The sequence below is a fragment of the Barbus barbus genome (assembly GCF_936440315.1).
Source record: "Barbus barbus genome assembly, chromosome: 17".
NCBI classification, from domain to species: domain Eukaryota; kingdom Metazoa; phylum Chordata; class Actinopteri; order Cypriniformes; family Cyprinidae; genus Barbus; species Barbus barbus.
Window position 1 is genome coordinate 1,719,237 of NC_136745.1, and position 12,088 is coordinate 1,731,324.

The following is a 12,088-nucleotide window of genomic DNA, read 5'->3' on the forward strand; positions in this document are numbered from 1 at the left end:
TTCCATATATTCAAGTTTAATTCCATATATTCAAACATTCATTCCATACATTCAAACATTAATTCCATATATTCATGTTTAATTCCATATATTCAAACTTTCATTCCATATATTCATGTTTAAGTCCATATATTCAAACTTTCATTCCATATATTCAAACATTCATTCCATATATTCAAACATTCTTTCCATATATTCATGTTTAATTCCATATATTCAAACTTTCATTCCATATATTCATGTTTAAGTCCATATATTCAAACTTTCATTCCATATATTCAAACATTCATTCCATATATTCAAACATTCTTTCCATATATTCATGATTCATTCCATATATTCAAACATTCAATCCATATATTCAAACATTCATTCCATATATTCATGTTTAATTCCATATATTCAAACTTTCATTCCATATATTCAAACATTAATTCCATATATTCAAACATTCATTCCATATATTCAAGTTTCATTCCATATATTCAAACTTTCATTCCATATATTCGAACGTTCATTCCATATATTCAAACTTTCATTCCATATATTCAAACTTTCATTCCATATATTCAAACATTCATTCCATATATTCAAACATTCTTTCCATATATTCATGTTTCATTCCATATATTCAAACATTCATTCCATATATTCAAACATTCTTTCCATATATTCATTTTTAATTCCATATATTCAAACATTCAATCCATATATTCAAACATTCTTTCCATATATTCATTTTTAATTCCATATATTCAAACTTTCATTCCATATTTTCAAACATTCATTCCATATATTCAAACATTCATTCCATATATTCATGTTTAATTCCATATATTCAAGTTTCATTCCATATATTCAAACTTTCATTCCATATATTCATGTTCAATTCCATATATTCAAACTTTCATTCCATATATTCAAGTTTAATTCCATATATTCAAACTTCCATTCCATATATTCAAGTTTCATTCCATATATTCTAACTTTCATTCCATATATTCATGTTTAATTCCATATATTCAAACATTCTTTCCATTTATTCAAACTTTCTTTCCATAAATTCAAACTTTCATTCCATATATTCATGTTTAAGTCCATATATTCAAACATTAATTCCATACATTCAAACCTTAATTCCATATATTCATGTTCAATTCCATATATTCAAACTTTCATTCCATATATTCATGTTTAAGTCCTTATATTCATACTTTCATTCCATATATTCAAGTTTAATTCCATATATTCAAACATTCATTCCATACATTCAAACATTAATTCCATATATTCATGTTTAATTCCATATATTCAAACTTTAATTCCATATATTCAAACTTTCATTCCATATATTCAAACATTCATTCCATATATTCAAACATTCTTTCCATATATTCAAACTCTCATTCCATATATTCATGTTTAATTCCATATAATCAAACATTCTTTCCATATATTCATGTTTAATTCCATATATTCAAACATTCGTTCCATATATTCAAACATTCTTTCCATATATTCATGTTTAATTCCATATATTCAAACTTTCATTCCATATATTCAAACTTTCATTCCATATATTCAAGTTTAATTCCATATATTCAAACATTCATTCCATATATTCAAACATTCTTTCCATATATTCAAACTCTCATTCCATATATTCAAGTTTAATTCCATATATTCAAACTTTCATTCCATATATTCAAACTTTCATTCCATATATTCAAGTTTAATTCCATATATTCAAACATTCATTCCATATATTCAAACATTCTTTCCATATATTCAAACTCTCATTCCATATATTCAAGTTTAATTCCATATATTCAAACATTCATTCCATATATTCAAACATTCATTCCATATATTCATGTTTAATTCCATATATTCAAACTTTCATTCCATATATTCATGTTTCATTCCATATATTCAAACTTTCATTCCATATATTCAAACATTAATTCCATATATTCAAGTTTCTTTCCATATATTCAAGTTTCTTTCCATATATTCAAGTTTCATTCCATATATTCAAGTTTCATTCCATATATTCAAGTTCCCTTCCAGGAACTCGAGCTGCGTCGAAGCGCTAGGGGAACGCCCACAGCGTGACCGTGCTCTGAACCAGAGTGTAACTTGTCCAATGGAAGGGCGAGACGTCATAGGCGGGTGACGTCACTGACCAGAAAGCATATAAGCACGTGTGGTGGAGCTTTTTGTCATTCAGCAACCGCTACTCTGTCTGTGTGTCTGTCGTTTTGTGTTGTGAGTCTTATTTAGTGTTGTTTGTCCTGGCACAATCACTTGAATAGGCTCCAGCAATATGTGCAAGCACTGGGGCGATAGCAGATCGCATTCCGGGCTGTGTGTTCCTCCCTGCACACATTATATCACTGCTTGGGATACACGCAGTCTGTGTGTGGTCTGCTTGAGAGCAGAGCACGCAGTTTCAGCTCTCGAGGGAGCTGACTGCCCGTTTTGTGAGCTTTTTTCATTGCTTACGCCTGCTCTCTGAAGGCTCTCTTTGAAAAAGAAAAAGAAAAAGAGAGGAGTGAGTTTTCATTAGCGTTGAAGGAAGACGGGAGAGCCCCTATCCTCTTCCCTTCCCTAGACCTGTCTTCCTCCGAGGAGGTGGACGCGTCAATGAAACAGTGTTTGCACAAGCATATTATGAATGAGAACGGCGCGCAGTCAGCTCTAAAAATAAAAAGGAGAAAGGGGGCTGTTTGTGTTTCTCTCCGCTGTACATCTCACATTCCCGCCGCTGCTGAGGCAAGGCGGCGAGTGTGATTGCGGGGATCGCAGCGTGCGTTGCCGAGGCGTCGCGTGCGTTATGTATTCTCATTCATATCAGAGCGATGCCCCGGGTGGAACAGACGCTCGCGAGCTATCTGTCCCCTTGCGTGGCGTTGTCTCTGAAGGCTCGCGGCTGCAGGTCAGGCTGGTGCGTGTCTGCACACCAAAGAACAAAAAAAAAGAGAGTGTTGCAGGCGCACCAAGCTGACGTACCTGCTTAGAGAGCTGGATGAGGGATTGGGGCTCAATTTGATTGAAATATAAGCTGATCTCTGAGCTCCCTAGAAACGCTGTCTGTGGTTGACCCTATCTGACATGAAGGAGAAGATAGGGTTTTCCTCATGGACGCCCCGCTTGCGCCTTCTGGCCTGTTGGGCGACGCCGTCAATTACGTCGTCAACAGGTATCAGGAGGCTCGTAGACAAGTGGCGGCGTTTCAGCGGTTTCTCCCTCACCTATCTCTAGCTCAGGGGGCTGCTGGGCGGGAGCAGCCCTCGCCGCGTGCCAGCCCCTCTTTAGAGAGGCGCAAAACAGAGCGTGGCTACTCGCCCCCCACCGAGGTGGGGCCGTGGCGGCAAACGCTCGGGGTCGGGGACCTCTAAGGCTAAGCCGGATCTACGGACTGTTCTTAAGTCTAAGGGGGTTCTTGGCCAAGAAGCCTACGGGCGTGGGAACCACTGATCTTTGCGTGGTGTGGGATTCGACCACGATGCAGGCATGTATGTCCCCTCCTCGGATCGAGTCGATCCTCATCTCAGTCAAGAGAGTGAAAGAGGGCCAGTCACTCACTGTCAAGCAGTTTCAGAACTGCTGGGGCTCATGGCAGCTGCGTCCAACGTGATTACTTTTGGCCTCCTGTACATGAGACCCCTACAGTGGTGGCTCAAGACCAAGGGGTTCTCCCCGAGGGGAAACCCGCTTCGCATGATCAAGGCCACACAGCGATGCCTACGTGCCTTAGACATGTGGAGCCAAGCTTGGTTCTTGTCTCAGGGCCCGGTGCTAGGAGCCTCTTGTCGCCGCGTAATGCTAGCGACGGACGCATCCCTCACCGGTTGGGGAGCGGTCATGAGTGGCCACCCTGCCCGCGGTCTGTGGAGCGGTCTCCATCTAACATGGCATATCAATTGTTTGGAAATGTTGGCTGTGTTTCGTGCACTCAAGCACTTTCTCCGGGACCTAAGAGATCACCATGTGTTGGTGCGCACTGGCAGCACAGCGGTGGTCTCTTACATCAACCACCAGGGAGGTCTGCGTTCGCGCCCCTTGTACAAGCTGGCGCACCAGATCCTTGTGTGGTCCCAGGGCAAACTTCGCTCGCTCAGAGCCATCTATATCCCTGGGTATCTCAATGTGGGAGCAGACATCCTGTCGAGGCAGGGGCCGAGGCCCGGGGAATGGATGCTTCACCCCAAGGTGGTGAGGCAGATATGGAGAATTTTTGGCCAGGATCAGGTGGACCTCTTTGCGACTCGAGAGTCAGCACAATGTCCCCTCTGGTTCTCTCTAGTTCCTCCAGCTCCTTTGGACTGGACCTTTGGTACAGACCTGGCCGAGGCTTTGTCTGTACGGTTTTCCCCGATTGCTCTGCTCCCGGGAGTTCTGGATGGCAACATGGATCTGGCGAACAGGTTGGAGACGGGTTCGCCCTATCTCCTCCTGCATTCCCCAGATCTAGCGCTCTCGCTCGTGGAAGCCTGCGTGTGCGGTTCTTCCCCCTCTGAGTGAGTGCTCGCTGTTGCAGCGCACGTTGCCGAGGCGACGCGCGCATTACGTGTGGAAGTTCTGGCCTCTGAGGGGGGGCAGCTCATAGCTTCCGGTCTCTCAACCGAGGTTGCTGAGACCATCTTCCAATCCAGAGCTCCCTCTACGAGGAAACTGTATGCCCTGAAGTGAAAATATTTCACTTCTTGGTGCGGAGACCGCCACCTTGACCCAGTTAACTGCCCGTTTGGTACAGTGCTGGAGGTCCTGCAGGCCCGTTTCTCCGCAGGGGTAACTCACTCCACCCTGAAGGTTTACGTGGCAGCTTTATCGGCCTACCACGCCCTTCTCGGTGGCCTTACAGTGGGTCGACACCCCCTAGTTACATGCTTCCTCCACGGTGCGCTGAGGCTGAGGCCTGTACGACGTGTCCCTACGGGGACCTGGCTGTGGCTTTAGAAGCTCTCTGTAACCTCCATTCGAGCCTTCAAAGAGATTTTTGATCGCATTCTCACTTTGAGACTTCCTTCCTTTGGCGATATCGTCTCTTAAGAGAGTGGGGATTTGTAGGCCCTTCATGGCCCCTTCTTATCTCGTCTTTGCCCCTGGTCTGGCCAAAGCATTTTTCTAGCCTCGAGCGGGTAATTTCCTAGATCCCCTCTTCTATACCACGGCCTGTCGTGCTGCAGGCCCTCAGTCCTCCTCCCTTTCGGGAGCCTGACCAGCGAAAGCATAACTGTGTGTGTCCAGTGCGAGCACTGGACGCATACGTCCACAGAGCTGCCCTGTGGAGAAGGACGGACCAATTGCTAGTTTGCTTCGGTCCTCCTAAGCGGGGTCTGCCTGCTTCTAAGCAGACCCTTAGCAGGTGGATTGTGGATACTATTTCCTTGGCCTATGACTCTTCAGGCATCCCTTCGCCTCTGGGGCTTAAGGCCCATTCAACTAGGAGTATGGCGGCCTCTAAGGCCTTTCTGGCAGGGGTTCCAATGCAGGATATCTGCAATGCTGCGGGTTGGTCCATGGCACGCCCCTTACCTTTGTTCGGTTTTACGACCTTGATCTTAGGGCCACTCCCGGCTCCTCTGTTCTCTCGCCCTCGTTGTGCTCCCAGTGATACACACAGGGCAGGTATTTTGGAAGTCTGGTGGCATGGGCATCTCGTTCCCCTAGCGCTTCGACGCAGCTCGAGTTCCTGGAAGAGAACGTCTCGCTTACGTATGTAACCCCGGTTCCCTGAAGGGAACGAGACGCTGCGTCTCGAGGCCATACTTCCTGTATCCCTGCGAGCGGTTGCTTCATTCCTGGAAGCAATCGCCGGCTCCACCACACGTGCTTATATGCTTTCCGGTCAGTGACGTCACCCGCCTATGATGTCTCGCCCTTCCATTGGGCAAGTTACACTCTGGTTCAGAGCGCGGTCACGCTGTGGGCGTTCCCCTAGCGCTTCGAGGCAGCGTCTCGTTCAGGGAACCGGGGTTACATACGTAACCGAGACATTTCTTTCCATATATTCAAGTTCCCTTCCAGGAACTTCGAGCTGCGTCGAAAACGCATATGGGAACGCCTTCAGCGTGACCAGGCTCTGAATAGGATGTGTAATCAGTCAAACAAGGGCGAGGCGTCACGGGCGGGGTGACGTCACGACCAGGAAGCATATAAGCACGTGCGGCAGAGCCGGCTTCAGCTTTTTGTCATTCAGCAAAGCGCTCTGTGTGTGTCAGTCTTATTTACTGTTGTTTGTCCTAGTTTTAAGTGGAAAGCATTCAGTATCATGCCAAAGCCAAGGGCAAACTCAGGGGTGAAGCTTTCAGACCATGTTTTGAGTTGTGTGTGCATCCTTGCCCTCGCTATATCACGAGCGAGGACACACACGATTTGTGCGTGGTCTGCCTGGGTGCGGAGCACGCAAAATCGGTCTCCGCACCCGGAGGGCTCTCTTCGAGAAGGGAGCCTTCGCGAGCTCCCCACGCGGTGCCGGTCCCGCTGCTGCCGAGGCAGAGCGGCGGCTGCACTCGTGGGGCTCGCAGGCTGATCTGGCTGGCGAGTGTGAGACGTGCATGTCCTTATCTCCTCCCGTATCCGCCAGATCTGGCGCCCCGTCTCTCGGTAAAGCGGTTCCTTCCCCCCGAGATGAGGACTCAGCGCTTCGTCTCTCTTCCTCCGAGGAGGTTGATGTGACGAGCGTTCACGAGGTTTCGCCGCCTCTGTCACCCCAATATGATATAACTATGAGCTTTGTAAGCTGCAGTGTTTGCACAAGCACACAATGAATAAAGCCGGTCCCGCTTCTGCCTTTAAATCAGAAAGAAAAAAAGGCAGAGCGGCGGCTGCGCTCGCGGGTTGCAGAGAGAAAAAAAAGAGAGAAAAAGGCTGATCTGGCTGGCGAGAGTCAGACGGGCATGTCCCTATCTCCTCCCGCGCCTGATCTGGCGCCCCGTCTCTCGGTTCGGAAGCGGTCTCTTCCCCCCGAGACGAGGGCTCAACGCTTCGTCTCTCTTCCTCCGAGGAGGTTGATGTGACGAGCGTTGACGAGGTTTCGCCGCCTCTCTCGCCCCAGAGAGCTACTTCTACACAGGAGCCTTCCGTTTTCCCCGATCTCCTCACCGAGGTGTCGAGATCGCGGGTGAATCTTTTCGTCCCGGCCATTCGTTCCCGCGGGAACTGAATGAGCGCGGGTATGCGGCGATGCCGCGGGTTGAACAGACGCTTGCGAGCTATCTGTCTCCCTCTACGGCATCGCCTTTGAAGGCTCCTGCTCTGCTTACAACATCTTTGGTGGGCAGAGGGTATGCGCGCTCTCTAAACTCAGGTGGCTGCTGGGCGGGCGCAGCCTCCTCCGCATACCAGCTCCTCGCGCAAAAGGTCCTGACGGTCGAGCCCCAGCACCGCGGAGGGCGACCCCTACTGGGGTGGAGTGGCTTGCACCGCGGCACTCGGTGACCACTTCACCTCGGTGCCCTCCAGGGACTTGTCTGCTGACCCTGCCGCTGTTCCAGGGCACAGCCGGTCCCAGCGAGTATATTTCTCAGGTTTGTCCGCCCGGCAGCGCGGAGCCGAGAAACTCGCCTCAGCCGCCAGATTACGCGTCTCATTCCGGTGCGCCGCATCGAGACAGCGGTCTAGCCGCTTCTCTGAACCCAGAGGTCAGTCTCGAGAGACTGATTCCCTTAGAAAATCATTTGGCAGCGAGCTGCCGAATGTGTCTCTTTGGGTCCTGCCTTGCAGGGTCTGGTTCATTCAGAGGTCCTGACGGGTGAGCCCCAGGACTACGGAGGACGACCCCTACTGGGGTGGAGCGGCTTACACCGCGGCACACGGTGACCGTCTCCCCTCGGTGCCCTCCAGGGACTTGTCTGCTGACCCTGCCGCTGTTCCAGGCCACAGCCGGTCCCAGTGAGTATATTTCTCAGGTTTGTCCGCCCGGCAGCGCGGAGCCGAGAAACTCGCCGCAGCGGGTCTGGCCGCTTCTCTAACACCAGAGGTCAGTCTCGAGAGACTGATTCCCTTAGTAGATCGTTTGGCAGCCTGGCAGCGACTGCCAAATGTGTCCCTTTGGGTCCTGCGGACGGTAGAGGCTGGCTATTCCATCCAGTTCGATGGGCCACCTCCGCTGTTCAAAGGGGTCTGTGTGACTACGGTCCGCCCCGAGCAGGCTCTGGTCTTGGAACAGGAAGTCGATACTTTGCTGAGGAAGGAAGCCATCGAGTTGGTTCCTCCTCACGAAGTCCACGCCGGCTGCTACAGCCTGTACTTCATTGTTCCAAAGAAGGATGGGGGGCTGAGGCCCATACTGGATTTGAGTCTTCTGAACCGCTCAGCCAGAAAGCTGAAGTTCAAGATGCTCACTCTCAGGCAGATCGTGTCTCAAATCAGGTCCGAGGACTGATTTGTCACGACAGACCTCAAAGATGTCTATTTCCATGTACCCATCCTTCCCTCTCACAGGGAGTTCCTGAGGTTCGCTTTCGGGGGCAAAGCGTATCAGTATCGGGTTCTTCCCCTCGGCCTAGCACTCTCACCCCGCACTTTCACCAAGTGTGTGGATGCGGCACTGGTCCCGTTGCGACTGCAGGGCATCCGCATACTCAATTATATCGACGATTGGTCGATCCTCGCTCAATTAGAGCGGGCGGCGATTCGGCATCGAGGTGTCGTTCTCGCCCACATGAAAGATTTGGGGGGTTAAGACTAAACGCCAAGGAACGTGTGCTTTCTCCAGCTCAGAGAACCACTTATCCAGGTGTAGTGTGGGATTCGACCACGATGCAGGCTCGTTTGACCCCTGCTCGGATCGAGTCGATCCTCACGGCAGTCGAGAGAGTGTGAGAAGGCCAGCCATTCACTGTCAAGCAGTTTCAGAGACTGCTTGGGCTCATGGCAGCTGCGTCCAGCGTGATTCCTTCTGGCCTGCTGTACATGAGGCCCCTACAGTGGTGGCTCAAGACCAAGGGGGTCTCCCTGAGGGGAGACTCGCTCCGCGCTGTCAAAGTGTCACGCCGCTGTCCGTGCCTTAGACATGTGGAGGAATCCTTGGTTCTTGTCCCGGGGCCCGGTGCTGGGAGCTCCTTGTCGCCGCGTCTCGCTAGCGACGGACGCTTCCCTCACCGGTTGGGGTGCGGTCATGAGTGGCCACCCTGCCCGCGGTCTGTGGAGTGGTTGCCACCTGACGTGGCATATCAACCAGCTAGAGATCCTAGCTGTGTTCCGTGCGCTCAAGCACTTCCTCCCAGACCTAAGAGATCAACACGTGCTGGTGCGCACTGACAGCACGGCAGTGGTCTCTTACAGCAACCACCAAGGAAGTCTGCGGTCGCGCCCCTTGTATAAGCTGGCACACCAGATCCTTGTGTGGTCCCAGGGCAAGCTCCTATCACTGAGAGCTGTGCACATTCCTGGGCATCTTTATGTGGGAGCAGGCGTCCTGTCGAGACAGGGGCCGAGGCCCGGGGTATGGATGCTTCACCCCGAGGGGTGAAGCAGATGTGGAAGGTTTTGGCCAGGCACAGGTTGACCTCTTCGCCACTCGAGAGTCAGCGCAATGTCCCCTCTGGTTCCTCCAGCTCCTCCGGGACTGAACGCTATGGTACAGACGTGGCCGAGGCTTCGTCTGTACGCCTTCCACCCGATCGCTCTGCTCCCTGGAGTTCTGGCGAGAGTGCGCCGGGATGAGGTCAGTCTACTGTTAGTAGCACCGTTCTGGCCGGGCCGAGTATGGTTCTCGGACCTGATATCTCTCCTCGACGGCACTCCGTGGGAAGTGCCCGTCAGGAGGGACCTCCTCTCACAGGCTGGGGGCACCGAGGTGCACCCTCGCCCGGAGTGATGGAAGCTGTGGGTGTGGCCCCTGAGGGGGCACAGCTCATAGCTTCCGGTCTGTCAACCGAGGTTGTCGAGACCATCCTCCAATCCAGAGCTCCCTCTACGAGGAAACTGTACGCCTTGAAGTGGAGGCTCTTCACTTCTTGGTGCGGGGACCGCCAGCTCGACCCAGTCAACTGCCCCGTTGGTGCAGTACTGGAGTTCCTGCAGGCCCGTATCTCCGCAGGGGTAACCCATTCCACTGTTAAGGTCTACGTGGCAGCTATTTCGTCATACCACGCCCTTATCGGTGGCCAGTCAGTGGGTAGACACCCCCTAGTTACACGTTTCCTCCGCGGTGCGCTGAGGCTGAGGCCTCCGGTACGATCTCGCGTCCCTACGTGGGATCTAGCTGTGGTTCTGGAGACTCTGTGCAATGCACCTTTCGAGCCCATTCAGGAGATAACTGAGAGACTCCTCACTATCAAGACCGTCTTCCTATTTGGCTATCACCTCTCTGAGGAGGGTGGGTGACCTTCAGGCCCTGACAACGGCCTCTATTCACTTTGCGCCCGATTCGACGAAAGTATTCCTCTACCCCCGTGTGGGGTATGTTCCGAAGGTCCCGTTGGTCGTTCCAAAGCCGGTCGTACTGCAGGCCTTCTGTCCTCTTCCCTTCGGGGAGCCAGACCAGGAGAAGCACAATCGTATGTGTCCAGTGCAAGCACTAGACGCATACATCCACAGGTCCTCCCTGTGGAGAAAGTCGGACCAGCTGCCAGTGTGCCATGGTCCGCCTAGGAGGGGTCTTCCTGCTACGAAGCCCTCTCTTAGTAGGTGGATTGTGGGTGCCATGGCTTTGGCATACGAGGCCTCTGAGCTCCCCCCACCGGTGGGAGTCAGAGCGCACTCAACCCGAGGTGTGGCGGCCTCCAAGGCCTTCTGGGCAGGTGTTCCATGCAGGACATCTGCAATGCAGCTGGGTGGTCCACGCCCCTGACTTTCGTTAGGTTCTATGACCTCGACATCCGAGCCACTCCCGGCTCCTCTGTCCTTTCGTCCTGACACCAGGCAGGGACTTGTCAGTCTGGCGGCGTTGGTATCGCGTTCCCATATGCGTTTCGACGCAGCTCGAAGTTCCTGGAAGGGAACGAGACGCTGCGTTGCGTTGCCACACTTCCGGCATCCCTGCCAGCGCTTGCTTCATGACTTGAAGCTGAAGCCGGCTCCGCCGCACGTGCTTATGCTTCCTGGTCGTGACGTCATCCCGCCCGTGACGCCTCGCCCTTGTTTGACTGATTACACATCATATTCAGAGCCTGGTCACGCTGAAGACGTTCCCATTTGCGTTTCGACGCAGCGTCTCGTTCCCTTCAGGGAACCATGGTTACATACGTAACCTGAGACGTTTCTTTCCATATATTCAAGTTTCATTCCATATATTCAAATTTCATTCCATATACTATATACTCGCCGTCTGTAGCCATGCTTCAAGTCGAACGCACCTAATGAGTGAAGTGACATTCAGCCAAGTATGGTGACCCATACTCGGAATTCGTGCTCTGCATTTAACCCATCCAACGTGCACACACACACACACACACACACACACAGCAGTGAACACACACACACCGTGAACATACACCCGGAGCAGTGGGCAGCATTTATGCTGCAGCGCCCGGGGAGCAGTTGGGGATTCGGTGTCTTGCTCAAGGGCACCTCAGTCGTGGTATTGAGGGTGGAGAGAGCGCTGGACATTCACTCCCCCCACCTACAATCCCTGCCGGCCGGAGACTCGAACCCGCAACCTTCGGATTACAAGTCCGACTCTCTAAGCATTAGGCCACGACTTCCCCAGATGCCAAAGTGACATGGACACATGGACTCCTCCAGTCACCCCTGTCATCCACTGTGGAATGGACTATTCCTGAACTTTCTCATCGGAGTTCGCGAAGTGACAGAGGAGAGCAGCAGGTGGATGATAGGAGTTTGGCTGATTAATGTAGATAGTTTGTAGTTGAAAGTAAAGTGTAGTAATCCAAATCGAAGGAGCTTTATGGATTGTGCGTACATCACACCAATCACACATCTATGCACATTCAATAAAGACCATTTGTATTATTTAAGTGAGACATCATTGTTCTGACCGGACAAACTGTAGCCTTCACCCAAACCCGGAGTCGGACTAGCAATATAGTGCAAATTCACAAGATTTTTCATATACTTCATATTTTATAGCAATTAATGTATTGTCCTTTCAATAAAACATTTGCAATGTGTTTTT